A 13,981-nucleotide genomic window follows, 5' to 3' on the forward strand; every position below is an offset into this window, starting at 1 on the left:
AATAAATAAGTAGATTATGGACTACAGGGTGGTATGGACAGACAAGTTTTCCCTCCTATTTTCCCTCACACTTAAATGAATGACCAAGCACTAAAAATGAAAATGAAATACTTTTAGTATCTGAAGTTTGACACACTAGCATGGATTACTATTTAGCAGAGAGTAACAGTATTAGTCCATTCCAGAGTCAGGGCATATGATTGTACAATGGAGGACTCCAGTCAGCACTGTTCACACTATGGTCTACGTGAATGGTTCCCCTGCAGTTGTGCAGCAGGTCACCTTCACAGCCATACCTGGTGGCTGCTCTGGTTCATTCATTAATTAAACAAATATTTATTGAGTGTCTGGTATGTGCTAAGCTCTGGGCTATGTTCTGAGGACGCAGAGATTAGTAGGGGTCTTAAAGTTTAGTGGGGAAAATGGGCAAAGGGACAGAAAATGGCAGTACATTATAGTGAGAGCAGAGTAAAATGGTAACGCTTAGGAGAGACTTCTAACTCAGAGAGTAGATGAATATCTGGGATTTGGCTCTATTCTCTCTCCGACTTTGGCTTTTTACTCCTCAACATCAACCCAGGGTTTCTGCTCCACAAAAGTTTTGGTGCACTGATGGTCAAGGCAGGAATGGTTCCTTTTCAGGAAGGTGATGGTGGACTCTTAGAATTATTGGCTCATTATAGAGCTCTTAGGGAAATTAATCTATTAGGTAAATTAATCTATAAGGCGAACAGATGCAGGTTTCTTTTTAATGTGAAAATTATTAGGCTAACAGACTCTCCCCATTAGGGGCAAAGCTGAGAAGAAACACGGGAAGGGAATGGGATGGAGAAATCTCCTTCTGGCGGAGCTGTAAACCCCCTGAAGGGAGGAGCCATGAGAGTCTTGTTCAGGGCTATAACCGCCTCCCTCCCACACCCAGCATACACACTGGTGCTGGATTGTTCGTGAACATCAAATAAGTGAATGAATGATTGAATGATAGATGCACAAAAGTGTTAGCCTGGGAATGTGGACATTTCAGGGATGGGAAAGACTATTCTAAGCAGAGAGAATAGCATATGCAAAAGTATATGCAAAAGAAAAAAAAGGACAAGAAAGTATGATGAGTTCCAGGAACTGATAATAGTCTAGTCTAGCAAGACTTGAGAATAAGGGGATTAAGGAATGAAAGCTAGAGATGACATTCTGCGTCAAAACACTGGTCAATTCGATCCTTTGACATCATGAACTTGTTGAATAAATTGTTTCCCTTTCCATAGACTGGGTTAGCATTCTCTAGCATGTCATAATACCTAGTTAATGAAACATTAAACCACCTTCTATATGTCATTTCAGCTTTTGGGGGTGTCACAACAAACAGATCTACCATTTTGAATATAAGCAGATATAATTATTTGAAACATATTATGTATTCTAAGTTTTTCCCAACTTAGTAACTTTATCTGAGTTGTCATGGTTGGGAAGCTCATAAAATCATTCTATAATTCAAAATGTTGTTAATCAGTCTGAAAATTAACATTTTTTTTCTTGTGCTTGCAGCAAAAGCTTCTGAGAGCTTCATTTCAATTAGATTTGTCCAATTATAATAAATGCCTTTAATGAAGATATAAAAGGACAGGAATAAAAGCAAAAAAACAGGAACACTGAAGAGATAGATCTAAAGGGCACCCATTATTCACTTTCTTGTAATTGACCTCAGAATTTACCATCTCCCTTAAAAGAAGGAAATCGGAATTATATATAATGTATTAGTAACAACTGTACTTTGGGAGTTTTTCCAGGTAGTTTACATAAATGGGAAAACAAGTGTATATGAGGTCATGCATTTCCATCTGAATACTTAAGGGTAATAATACTAATTTTAAAGTACACTAGAAAAAAAGGGTTAATCCTTCCCCATTGCCCTTATATCCCTGTTGCCTTATTCAGGTGTACTTGTGAAAAACTTGCAAGAAGATAAATTGTCAAGGCCAACATTTATTCATTTTAATCTATGAGCACATATTTTAACTGTAAAAAGATTTTAAATTTCTCGGCCTAAATCCTTAATTACCAGGACTAATGTAATTAATACTAATGTAATTAATACAATACTAATGTAATAATACTAATGTAATTAATACTAATGTAATTAATACAAAGTTAATACTTTGCCAGATCTGGGTTTGTGTGACACACATGTGAGAATATTTCCTGACTAGCTCTTAAGAAGCAATTAAAAATCAGGGTTTCTGGCTGAACTTGTAATCACACAAGTAGCATTAGATAGAATCAAAGTCTATTTGAAACCTATAAGCACATTTTCTTTTAGCAAATTAGCATATGTCCAAGGATAGAACAGCACATTCTATGTGCAGAGTCAGGGGAAACTGACAAACTTGTCCGAACTAATAATACTAATCAGTTTTGCTCTATTTTTTGCCATAAGAAAGTCTAGGGGGCTTTCCTGGTGGCACAGTGGTTGAGAGTCTGCCTGCCAATGCAGGCGACACGGGTTCGTGCCCCGGTACAGGAGGATCCCACATGCCGCGGAGCGGCTGGGCCCGTGAGCCATGGCCGCTGAGCCTGCGCGTCCGGAGCCTGTGCTTCGCAACGGAAGAGGCCACAACAGTGAGAGGCCCGCGAACCGCAAAAAAAAAAAAAGTCTAGGATTTTTAGGGAACTTCACAAGAGGTCTATGGAATGAATATATGCCTAGTATCTATGAGATTTTTTAGTTCCATGACTTAGTTTAACTCTCAAACCTCTTTGAGTTAGATAGGTTGGTTTTATCATCTTCATTTTGCTGGTAAAGGAAATTAGGGTGAAAAACTTGACCAATGACATCCAGGAGCAACCAGAATTTGAATTCAAGTCTATCGAACTCCAAAGCCTCTGCTTTATCTTACATATCCACAAAGTGCCAGTCCTATATAAGTTTTTTAAAACATGAAGTTAGTGGCTGGGAATATGTAGTCACTTTACTCCTGGTACTCGTACATCAGTAGTTTTCTTTCCTTCAGCATAAAGGCGATACTTTATTGTCACAGGGAAATAGTCTGAAATAACCCGTTTCTGTAGAAAAGTTTATGTAAAGTATTCTGAAGAGAAGAGACCCAGAATTAATATGTTTTTTTCTGTTTATAAAGGTTTGCATTTAAATATCACTCTATAGAAAAAAATTTACACCTATGTCTCAATATAATCACAAAGGCAGAGAACATTTTCTCCCCTTCAACTCGAATATCAAACATCATCTTGAATATCATACCTTTCTACAGGAATGTAGCTATTGCTATAATAAATTAACCATTAATCCCCTCCCTTATTCCAATTGTTGAAAATCTACCTCAAAAAAATTCCATTTAAAAAAGAATAAAGTACAGAATGAACTACAGATTTCCTCAGGAAAACTGGGGTGGGGGGGTAGAACTACCATGTGGATTTGACATTTCCTTTTCTTCTAATCTTATTTAGGTATTCTAAAAACACAAGAGTTAGGGAAGCTCAGAGAATGCCACCCAAGGGAAGATTCTGCTTAATGAGAACACAAGAAGGGGAGAATAATGCCTCTAAGATTCCCATTAATAAGGCACCAGTCTATTGGCACCAATATATTACTTCCCAAACTCCATCTCTAACCCTCCAATAACACCTCCTCCTTGTGGCTCTTCCCAACTACTTTACTTCCTACATATTTGGAAATGATTTCAAAGGGAGAGCTATAAATAAACAGAAGTACCCCACTTTCTGCCACAGCCTTACTAGATGCAGCATAGAGGTTAAACACATGGACTCTGGAACCTTTTGGCTCGGTTTTTGTCTTCCTGTTTTGCCATGGTCTTGGGTATGTTGCATATGCCTCAATCCCCCATATATAACATGGGGATAAGAACAGTATCTCAGTCCCCCATATATAACATGGGGATAAGAACAGTATCTCCTTCACAGAGTTGTGCTGAGGATTAAACCTAAAACATTTATAGCAATACCTGGAACAAGAGTACGTTTTCAATCAGTGTTAGCTATTGTTAATATTTTGAAGAAGTTGTAAGTTTAATTCTCCAACTTCACACCAATATAATTATAAAAATTCCATTTATACTTTCAATGTAATTGTGAAAAACCGTGTTTTTGTTCCAGACTTCATCAGACTCTCACTAAATACTCAGGAGAAAATATCCCATCTGTCTCTGAACAATATTTCAAACCTCACTGGTCACTAACCTCCCTCTACTCAAAGTTTTTCCGTGCCTCTACAATTTATGATTATGTGTTTCTAATGAGTCGAAAGACGAGCATTCACAATTTGCCACATTTATTCCCTCCAGCTTTTAATGTGAATAATATTCTCATTTATTTATTAATTCACTTTTAGTCACAACCCACTGAATGGCATGCTAATCTTTCCATGGCTTTTTTTCCCCTATAAATACACATGGCCATTAAAATCAACAACTGTTGTTTTGGTTTCTTTTGAATTATATAAACAATTAGATTTACAGAAGGTAACCCAGTAGTCCCAGTTTTTTGGAGACTTTCTAGATTTAAGCACTGAAAGTCCTGTGTCCAGAGAACTCCTTGATCCCAGACAAACTGGGACAGTTGGTATTTCTACATCATTCATATTGAACAAATGTATTGCAGTTGTCTTTAAAATATTCCAAACCATTAGAAAATGAAGTGCGGTAAAAATGGCATTGGATTTTAGACTCAGAGTTGCAGGTTTCAGATAACATCCTGTTTTGCCTTGCACTCTGTGATTTCAGCAAGTCAGTCAAACATTCAAGGTTGTCATTTATAAAATGAAATTGGAACATTGGTCTTCATTACACTAGGGCTGTTGTGAAGGTCAAATGTAGTAATGGTCATGAAGACAGAATCTTGATGAAGGAAGTTTTACATATGTTATCTTTTCTGATCTTAAAATTTAGTACTAAATGGTGCTCCTATGAATTCACGATGGTTACTAAAATTCAGAAGTTAAAAGGAAGTACTATACATGAAGTTTTTGTTCTTTCATACAGATATTTCATATCCAGCCGTATCTGTAAGCAACTCTATTTTATGTTTAGTCAATAGTAAGAATTCACATCTCTTCTGGTATTCTAATACTCTGTCATGAGAGTCCCAAAACCCTCCTTTTAACATTTATAGTACAAATATCTTCTCAGTTCAAAAAGGATAAGTTAGGAGAGATCATTTTAAGTACTGCTCTCGCCAGTGAGCATTTCACAGATACTTATAAAGATGTTTTTCTAGGATGACCATATTTCCATAAACTGGATGATATGCTGGTATGCAACAAGCTTCTGAAAACAGATTTCTGACCGTCCCTTTACGAGTTGTATGACTTTGAGCCAGTTGTGGAGCCTCACTCTGCCTATACCCTGCATCTGTAAAATGGGAGTAATAATAACACCTCCTATTGTTATTGTTATGAGGACCACATGGTTGGATACAGGAGAAGAGTGTAGAGCAATACCTGGCACAAAGCAAGTATTCTCAAAAGTATTTTACCATTCTTATGACTTTCAGCCAATCCCAGCACTAGGCACTAAGAACAAGCTATTGAATAAAGGTGGTTACTACCCTCAAGGAGCATTATGTGAGTATTATAAATGCTTTAGGGGAGGCAGTCCAGGATCATGGTGTCAAGCAAGGCTATCCTAGAGAACACTATGCTTAGTCTCTCCCTTTAACTCAGGAAAGGGGCCTAATCTAAGCTTAGTAGACTCTCCTGTTGAAAACCTTAATTCCAAATCATTTCCAGGTTTTAAATGTGTTTAGTCTTCAATAATTTCTCCCCCCAATTTGAACATCAGGACTTTTGACATTTCAAGTACATACCAGGGTCAACGAAAGTAGCTTCTGTCTATGTCTCAGGGCCTTCTGTTTTGGATATTTGAGTTACTAATTTGATTCCTCAGCGTTCCAAACCAAAAGATTCTTTGTTTTCATCCTAACCTTTTCATAGCTTGTCTTCTGCAAGGAAATGTTGCCAGAACATCAATATTTCCTCCATTAGAAAGCTGAAGAATTGGTTTCCACGTAATTCAGTAAAAATGTGAGTGTAATTGAGGATATCTCACTCAGACAGTTAAGCGGACAATATCCTTTGTCATCATCTGTGGTCATGGTGACAGTTTGGGACAGAACCCCCCACCTCTACCAGCCTCTTCTGGCACTGCTTTCCCACCCTCTCCTCAGTCCCTCACTAATCCTTCAGTGAGAGTCAACTTTCAGCATACAAGGGGGATGATCAGTGACTTTCTGCTCTGTACAATTATTGAAAGTGTAATTATTATTATAATATCTCCTGCTGAAATGAAGCCCATCATATCTCATTTGGTTTTATTAATTGCTAAACATTTTCTTTAATTCTCTTAACAACATGGCGCCTACTACTCAGTTTTCTTCATTGGAAAAATAAGTGTCTTAAAGATGGTAATTAGATCTTCTCACTTTCTTCTACCTTGTATATTTATTTATTAAGGGCAAATGGGGATGATTTCTAAGGAGTGTGCAGTGGCTGCAGGGAAGCTTGCAAGGCAGGTGCAACGCTTGGTGCCCATGTCCAGTCTCACACAGTTAGTTGTTCCATTAGCCCCAGCAGTCCATCATTCACCTGAGCCCCACCAGCAGCCAGGCTGCCTTCCTGATTCCCTTCATGGTCCAGTCCAGGTACCAGCAGAAGCATCATCCAAGAATCAGAAGACCATGAAGTTACACAGGCTTGGAATTGGGTCCCTCCAAACAAAAGTGCCTCAACCAGTCAGTTTTCACCTTGTTTAAATTTCTCGTTAGGGCTCTTGAGAGATCCGGGTTCGGCAACGAACCCTGGGTTTATGTTGTGGAGGGTCGCACATTCCTCCCTATGCCCATATGCACTCTTCCTTGCCACATTCCAGACTGCTTTATCATGTTTAGTTCTCCTAATTCATGAAGTTTTTTCTTTCACTATCTTACCAGTAAGAGGACTATTTCTTTATTTTGTTTAAACTCCTCACATTCTGGAGGCCAGGATTCAAATCCCATTACTCTGTCTGCCCTTAGATATCAAGAGTAATCAGTTACTGAGTTCTAATGATTCCTATTCCATAGATTTTTATCACATCTTCCCCCTTCTTTTTTTATTTTTTAATTGAAATATAGTTACTGTGCAATATTATATAAGTTATAGGTGTATAATATAGTGATTAGCAATTTTTAAAGGTTATACTCCATTTATAGTTATTATAAAATATTGGCTATATTCCCGTGTTGTACAATACATCCTTGTAGCTTATTTTCTACCTAATAATTTGTACCTCTTACTCCCGTAGCCCTATCTTGCCCCACCTTCCTTCCCTCTCCCTGCCAGTGACCACTAGTTTGTTCTTTATATCTGCGGGTCTGCTTCCTTTTTGTAATATTCACTAGTTTGTTGTATTATTTAGATTCCATATATATATATATATATATATATATATATATATATATTTTTTTTTTTTTTTATCTTCATGCCACAATTCTAATAAGGCCAACAACAATAACTATAGTTTATGAAAGGTCTACTGTGGGTCAGATACTTTACCCACATTATTTCTAAATCCTTGCCACTTCCCACCATGCAATGAAGGGCTTATTACCTCTACTTGGTTTTTCTGTCTCACTTATTATGATCTGACATCTGCATATTTAATTAATTTATTTACATGTTTATTGGTTGCATCAGCCAACTCGAATGTAAACTCCATGAGGACAAGGGTATTTGTTAGGTTCATTGCTGTATCACTAGTTCCTAGAACAGGTACCAGGCTGGCAAGGACCAAATCTGTTGCCTATTATTTTCATTTAGAACATAGCAAAGTGTCTGGCATTTATGTGTCACCCAATAAATATTTGTTGAATTAATTAATGAGATCAAGAATGACATACAAGACTCCTTTTCTGCTTCTGCCTAGTTATATTTTATTTTTGGCATTTCATCCCTAATTGGTCCACCTTTCATTTATTTATTCCTCTTAAATTTCAAACTGTTTTGGAAATGTGCTGATACTAATGATATTGATATCATTGCATCAGTCAAGCTTCAATCAGTTAAACAGAACCACTGGAGGAACCCATAATATGAAGGGATTTGTTACAGGGATTTGACCTTCTACAACTGTGGGAGCTGGTTAAGTGATCTTTGTAAGGTTATCGTCTTTGCGTCTGATGTTACAGCTTGAGGTTCGCTCATGAGCCAGTCAGGAAGGGAAGACGGAGATAAAGTGGGAGACAGCCAGAAAGAGCTGGAATTCATAAACACATCCTGGAATCCACGAAGAAGAACTGAAACCTGTGTCATTTCCTGTTGCTTCTGACCTTGATGGTGTGGGTATCTGCAGAAATCTAGGCCTTTCATCATGGAATTAAACACACATACCTGGTCCAGGATTCAGAGGCACTGAAATAGGATCCAAAGGAAGGCGGAGTAGTTGCAGGCCTGGCCGCTGCTTCACGGTGATGCGGTGAGCTAGCAGGTATGTGACACGTTGTATAAGTTACGAAATGGCTGTGGCTTCACTTCTGCCCTCACATATCCTACAAGGTTCTTTCTTGTGGCCGACCCTGTCTGGAAGTATACAGAAAAGGGAATCTGAGAAATATAGCTCATCCTGACCAAGTTGACACGTTACGAAACTGCCTCTCATATCTTCCAATGAATTGGTCATGACAACTTGTTGCATTCCTATTTTGGCAGTTGTTAACAATCCCACCCTAATTTAGACTAGAAACTTGAGGAACAATGTTACCTTCTTTTACAAAGGTACTGATAGTATTACTGAATTCCCATTAACTTCTTGCTGTTCCGTGCCACTTAAAATGTAATTGGATATTCATTTAACTTCTCTGTTGGTTATAAATGCATTTGTCTGCAAATTTGAACCCAAACAAACAAATAAATAAAGTCATGCCTTAAGTAAAGTAAAAATTTATTTCTTTCTCACAAAAAAAAGTAGGAAGTCTAGAGCTGGTCTGTCCATGATCATCAGAAACCCAGGCTTTTTCTTTCGGTAAGTCTTAGCATCTTCAAAGTTATTTTATGATCCATGAAGCCTGCTAGATCTCCGACCATCACACTTACTTTCCAGGAAAAAATAAAATTCCAAGAGCTTACTTCCCAGATCCCTTGTAGCTTTCTTGAAGCTTTCCTAGAACTTCTGAAAAGCAATTTCCACTTGTATCTCAGAGCTTCAAGAAAAGCTGAGAATTATAGCCCAGAGCTGAGTACATTGCTCAAGGGAAAATGAATGTTGGGAAGCAAACAGCAATATCTGCCACAATTTCCAAGAAGAAATACTCCTGACACAAATCATACTAGCCGAGACAGTGCTTTCTTCCCTAGGGATGAGAATATCATCAAATATAATGGTGGGCTTTAAAGCAGTTATTTTGTGGGAGGTGACTTCATTTAACATCGTCCACAAATACGTTGGAAGTACTACACATACAATATGGGTGTTACAAAGAAAATCCTCAAACTCTTAAGCTGAAGCAGTAGAGATAATACCGAGTCATATGCATGACGTGTTCACTACTTGAAAGCTGTGCGGAGTGCTAGAGCTCAGGCGGACCATGGGCACCCAGCAGCCTTAGGAACTGGAGACTGATTCAAAGAGGGCTGTGGCTGGGCTGGCACGTTGAGATCCACATGAAGCCATCGTGATATGAACCAGGTTGTGGAGAGTACAGGGGTTCATTAAATGCCAGTGGGCATTTTTCCAGTTGAGAGAAAGAAGGGGCCCTGAGAAGGAAAATTTAGAATTCTGAGGACCAGCAGAAGTGGAGGAAGCTATGCAGACTTGACTTTGGCCACAGCATTAGTGTTTATTTAATATCACTGCATGTAAACCTGAATTACCCACCTACTAAAGACAGTTATTCATCCACCTGATCAAAAACACTTCATCAAAACACTTTTTGTCTTCATAATTAAGAATGTTGCACCAGACAAAGCAAAACCTTAACGAAACCAATATAATGTTCTGTCTTTGCTTTTACTGCCTTCCCCCTCAAGCATTTTAAGAAAAGAGAGAGAGAGAAAGTTGATTTGTCAAAATTTGCTCATCATTTAGCCCTTCTGATTCCTATATATGACATGTAACTACAGTGTGGTGAGACTAACGTCTCACAAACGGGGTGGCATTTATGCAACCCAGGGAATGCCACACCTCCTTCAAAGTGTCGTGGGGAAGAAGGTAGTTATGGTGGCTGCTACAGTTCCAAACATTTTGGGGGCTCATGTTTTAGAATTCAACAGAGTCTGTGGCATTTTTTTGTTCCTTGTTTTTGTGGGGGGTTTTGCCACTCTCGTGTGTGCTTCTTCTTTTTCCATCCTGCTTGGGTGAAGGAGGACCCAAAGAATGAGTCTGTTCTCTATGGTAGGCATTGGGGAGACCCAGAGCATGTGGTTAAGAACACAGGCTCCAGGAACAGAGCATCCAAGTTCAAATCCCGGCTCTGCTCCACGTGAGCTGGACAATCCTGGCTGAGTTTCTTACCATCTCCTTGCCTCAGTTTTCTTACCAGCAAAGTGGGGAAACTAAAACTAGCTCTGCATCATAGGGCCTAAGGCAGGGCTGAGGCTTCAGTTAGAGTTTAAGTAACTTTAGCTGTGAGAATAAAATCCCTGGGAGTAACCAGAAGAGGAATATGGCATTAGTAAACAAATAAATATGAACTTTAAACTTCTATTTTTACCTTATAAAATATTCTTAAGCAATTAAGTTAAACCTGAACAACCAAGTACTTACAGTTTTTTTTAAATAAAAATGTAACACCTTTATAATTAATGTCTTAAATCTTTTAAAAATAAAGGATTCTCAATAATGTAAAAGGGCTTCCCTGGTGGTGCAGTAGTTAAGAATCCATCTGCCAGTGCAGGGTACACGGGTTTGAGCCCTGGTCCAGGAAGATCCCACATGCTGCGGAGCAACTAAGCCCGTGTGCCACAACTACTGAGCCTGAGCTCTGGAGCCCGCGAGCCACAACTACTGAGCCCGTGCACCACAACTACTGAAGCCTATGTGCCTAGAGCCCATGCTCCTCAACAAGAGAAGGCATCGCAATGAGAAGCCGGCACACCGCAACGAAGAGTAACCCCCGCTCACTGCAACTAGAGAAAGCCCGTGCACAGCAACAAAGACCCAATGCAGCCAAAAATAAATAAACTTAAAAAATAATAATGTAAAGAAAGAGCAGAACGAGGTATTTCTAAATTAGCATTACTGTTTTGAAGACAAAAGTTATTGAGAAGTTAAAGGCAGTCTCTAGTTCCTCATTAGCTTGACTTCAGGACTGTGAAGTCTAAGCTCTATGCTTTGGAATGATTTTACTTCCTCTCTTCAATAATCCAATGTACATAAAGTTGTGTCAGTCTGACAGGTCAAATTTCGTTTGAGGGAACAAATTGGAAAAGTAGGATCAGTTATTGGATAGTTTAAAGATCTTCAAATTGTTTAATTGCAGCCTTTACTGAACTTAACTAAATCTATTTTTATTCCCCATTGAGAAGGGAGCGGTTATCCCCAAACCGCCATGTAGAAACAGGACTGCCATCTGCTCTACCTACAAAGCCCCAGTGCAGATGGATCCCTTGGGCTCCATGACCCACTCAGAGCCCAGAACAGCAGACCAATCAAGCATGCTGGCCATGAAACTGTCAACGTGCTCTAGAAATGTTCATTTGCATTTGGAGTTTTGCAGGAGTATGTGAATTCAGACTTGTGGCTGGCTATGGAAAAAATTAGCTTTGACCAAAAGTATGTTTCTTTATTACCAGGATTTGAAAAGTTCAAGTAGGTTCTTGCTTGTCTGTTTAAGCACTCTGTGACTCATGCTCCCAGGTAGAATGTTCTGGTGGCTGGCCTTGGCCATGGCTGTTTCCTTCTTCTTCAAAAGGATACATTTGCTTTCAGGCAGGATATCCCTGCCTATGCATCGTGTATAACCCCTCTTTCTGATTGTGAGCATTGTAGAAGCAGTACCTGAAAGTAATTTATATCATGAGCTTGAATCAGACAGAAGGGAAACCTTTATTAATGCACAAGCAGAATTCTTTCAAATCCGAGATGAAAGACTGTTTTTGGAGTTGAATGAATTTCAACTACTGATTTTCCTTTTTTCCTATTATTTGCTTGCTTTCTTCTATTTCAAATTGTTAATCTGATGTGTTGAGAAAGTTTCCTTAAAAAAATTTAAGATGCTCATTATGAGTTAAAGCAAATTGCCCAAGGTCACACAGCTAGTAAGTGAAAAGGGCTGTAAAAAAGTAATAAACAGAAACCTCTGTAAAATAGAGTTGGGAGAGCTCCCCCGACACCCTGTGAGGATAGCAGAGCCCAACAGAGAGAGGAAAGACTCTTCTTTTCTGGCAACAACTCGGCCAATGAAAAGTCATGGGCTCTATGCTTACTGTAACCCTCCCAACTTCTTTTCCCCCTCTATAAAAATGTTCTCCTTCCCTTGCTGTGTGGGGACTTGCATGTGCCTTGCCCTGAATTGTAATTCTCTGCTGATCCTGAATAAGCCCATCTTTGCTGGAAAAATATCTGGCAGTCTATTTGTTTCAGGTCAACAGGGTCAAGGTCTGAGCATAATAGAGACAAATGAACTCCCTAATGAATAATTAAAGAATAAAAAGAGTTAACATTTCTTGAATTCTTATTCTGTGCTAGGCACCATTCTAAGAAATTTTTATGAATTATGACTTTTATTCTTTACAATTCTATGAGATGCGTGTGATTATTACCCTCCTGTTTTTTACAGAGAAGAAAATTGAGCAAAGGGAGCTTAAATAACTTACTTAAAGTTACAAAGTTAGTAAATGATGGGGCCAAGATTAGAGCTGACTCCAGAGCCCAGGTTTTTATGATTTGAATGAATGAATAATATAATTAAGTTTTTTAAAAACAACTAATTACAACACAACTCAGTAGGGAATCATCCACCTAAAAAATTTTTCATAGGAATCACAAGCCTATGAAAATCACCAATCTCAGAAAATGTCTGACACCATTTTTAAGAAACAATAAAAAGTGTCGTCAGCAGTCTCCATTATGAAATTCTCCAAATTGCCACCTGGATTTTCCTAAATTAGAATATTTTGGCACATCATTCCTTCTTATGGCTTTTGCCTTTAAAATAAAATTAATTAAGATTATGATTTGGCCTCTGGGGAAAACTGATTTGCAAGATTTGAAAACAATCATCAAAAAAGAAAATCATCAGAAGGATAACTTCAAGATATTTTAAAAATTCCTCCCCCTCAAAACAAATATTCCTTAGCTCTAAGCTCCCCTAAAGGACCAGGAACCAAAAATAAATGGGAACAGTAAAACAAGGAGAGAAAACAGTAAACATCATAAAGACAACTTTGTATTTTCATGGACAACTCTGGAAAGGCAGTTCTCTGCTGCCCAACAGCTGTGTGATGTTCTGCAAAAATCTGCCTCTCTGGATTTATGAGGTATAAAAAATGGCCATCATAAGATCTGGAAATGATGAGACCAGTCCTGAAATGACCATGCCAACACTTAGAAAGTGCTGTGGAAGGCAAATAAAAATGATTAAATTTTGTGTGACAGAAGGTACCAGCCATGCAAAGCACCAGCAGCCATTTCCACAGGGAAGTATTCATCATAAATAGGCCATAGATGGTGGGTGGTAGGTGGGCAAAAGGCAACCTGTATTGCTTTGGTGACTGCGGAGGAAAGGAGAGGTGGTCGTATTCTCACTGTAAGTCACCCTGGCTTTTTCCACACATGTCAGATCTTACGACTGACTTTGTTCCAGTCCCACCATGACAGAACATCTCCCCTAGTGCCCTGAGGTCCTCTGTGGATGATAATTACTCCTATTAGTGAGCTCCTACTGTGTTAAGAAGAATTCTAATCACTCTTATCTATCCCCTTATTTAAAACTTAAAAACTCCATGAGTAGGTATTATTACCAACTTCATTGTATACATGAA

The 13,981-nt window shown here is 38.6% G+C and overlaps 1 protein-coding gene across 1 annotated transcript in view; it reads left to right on the forward strand.

Moving 5' to 3' along the window:
• The window catches only part of TRHR (thyrotropin releasing hormone receptor), a 344,936-nt gene that overhangs the window by 271,925 nt on the left and 59,030 nt on the right, over positions 1-13,981 (forward strand). Inside the window, exon 6 of the mRNA XM_027131608.1 lies at positions 8,191-8,489. The gene's annotated coding sequence lies outside the window, so the exon portion shown is untranslated. The remainder of the gene's footprint in view (positions 1-8,190; positions 8,490-13,981) is intronic.

The sequence above is a fragment of the Aethalodelphis obliquidens genome, unplaced genomic scaffold (genome assembly GCF_003676395.1).
Source record: "Aethalodelphis obliquidens isolate GAN/ISIS:26980383/991018 unplaced genomic scaffold, ASM367639v1 scaffold39, whole genome shotgun sequence".
Taxonomy (NCBI): domain Eukaryota; kingdom Metazoa; phylum Chordata; class Mammalia; order Artiodactyla; family Delphinidae; genus Aethalodelphis; species Aethalodelphis obliquidens.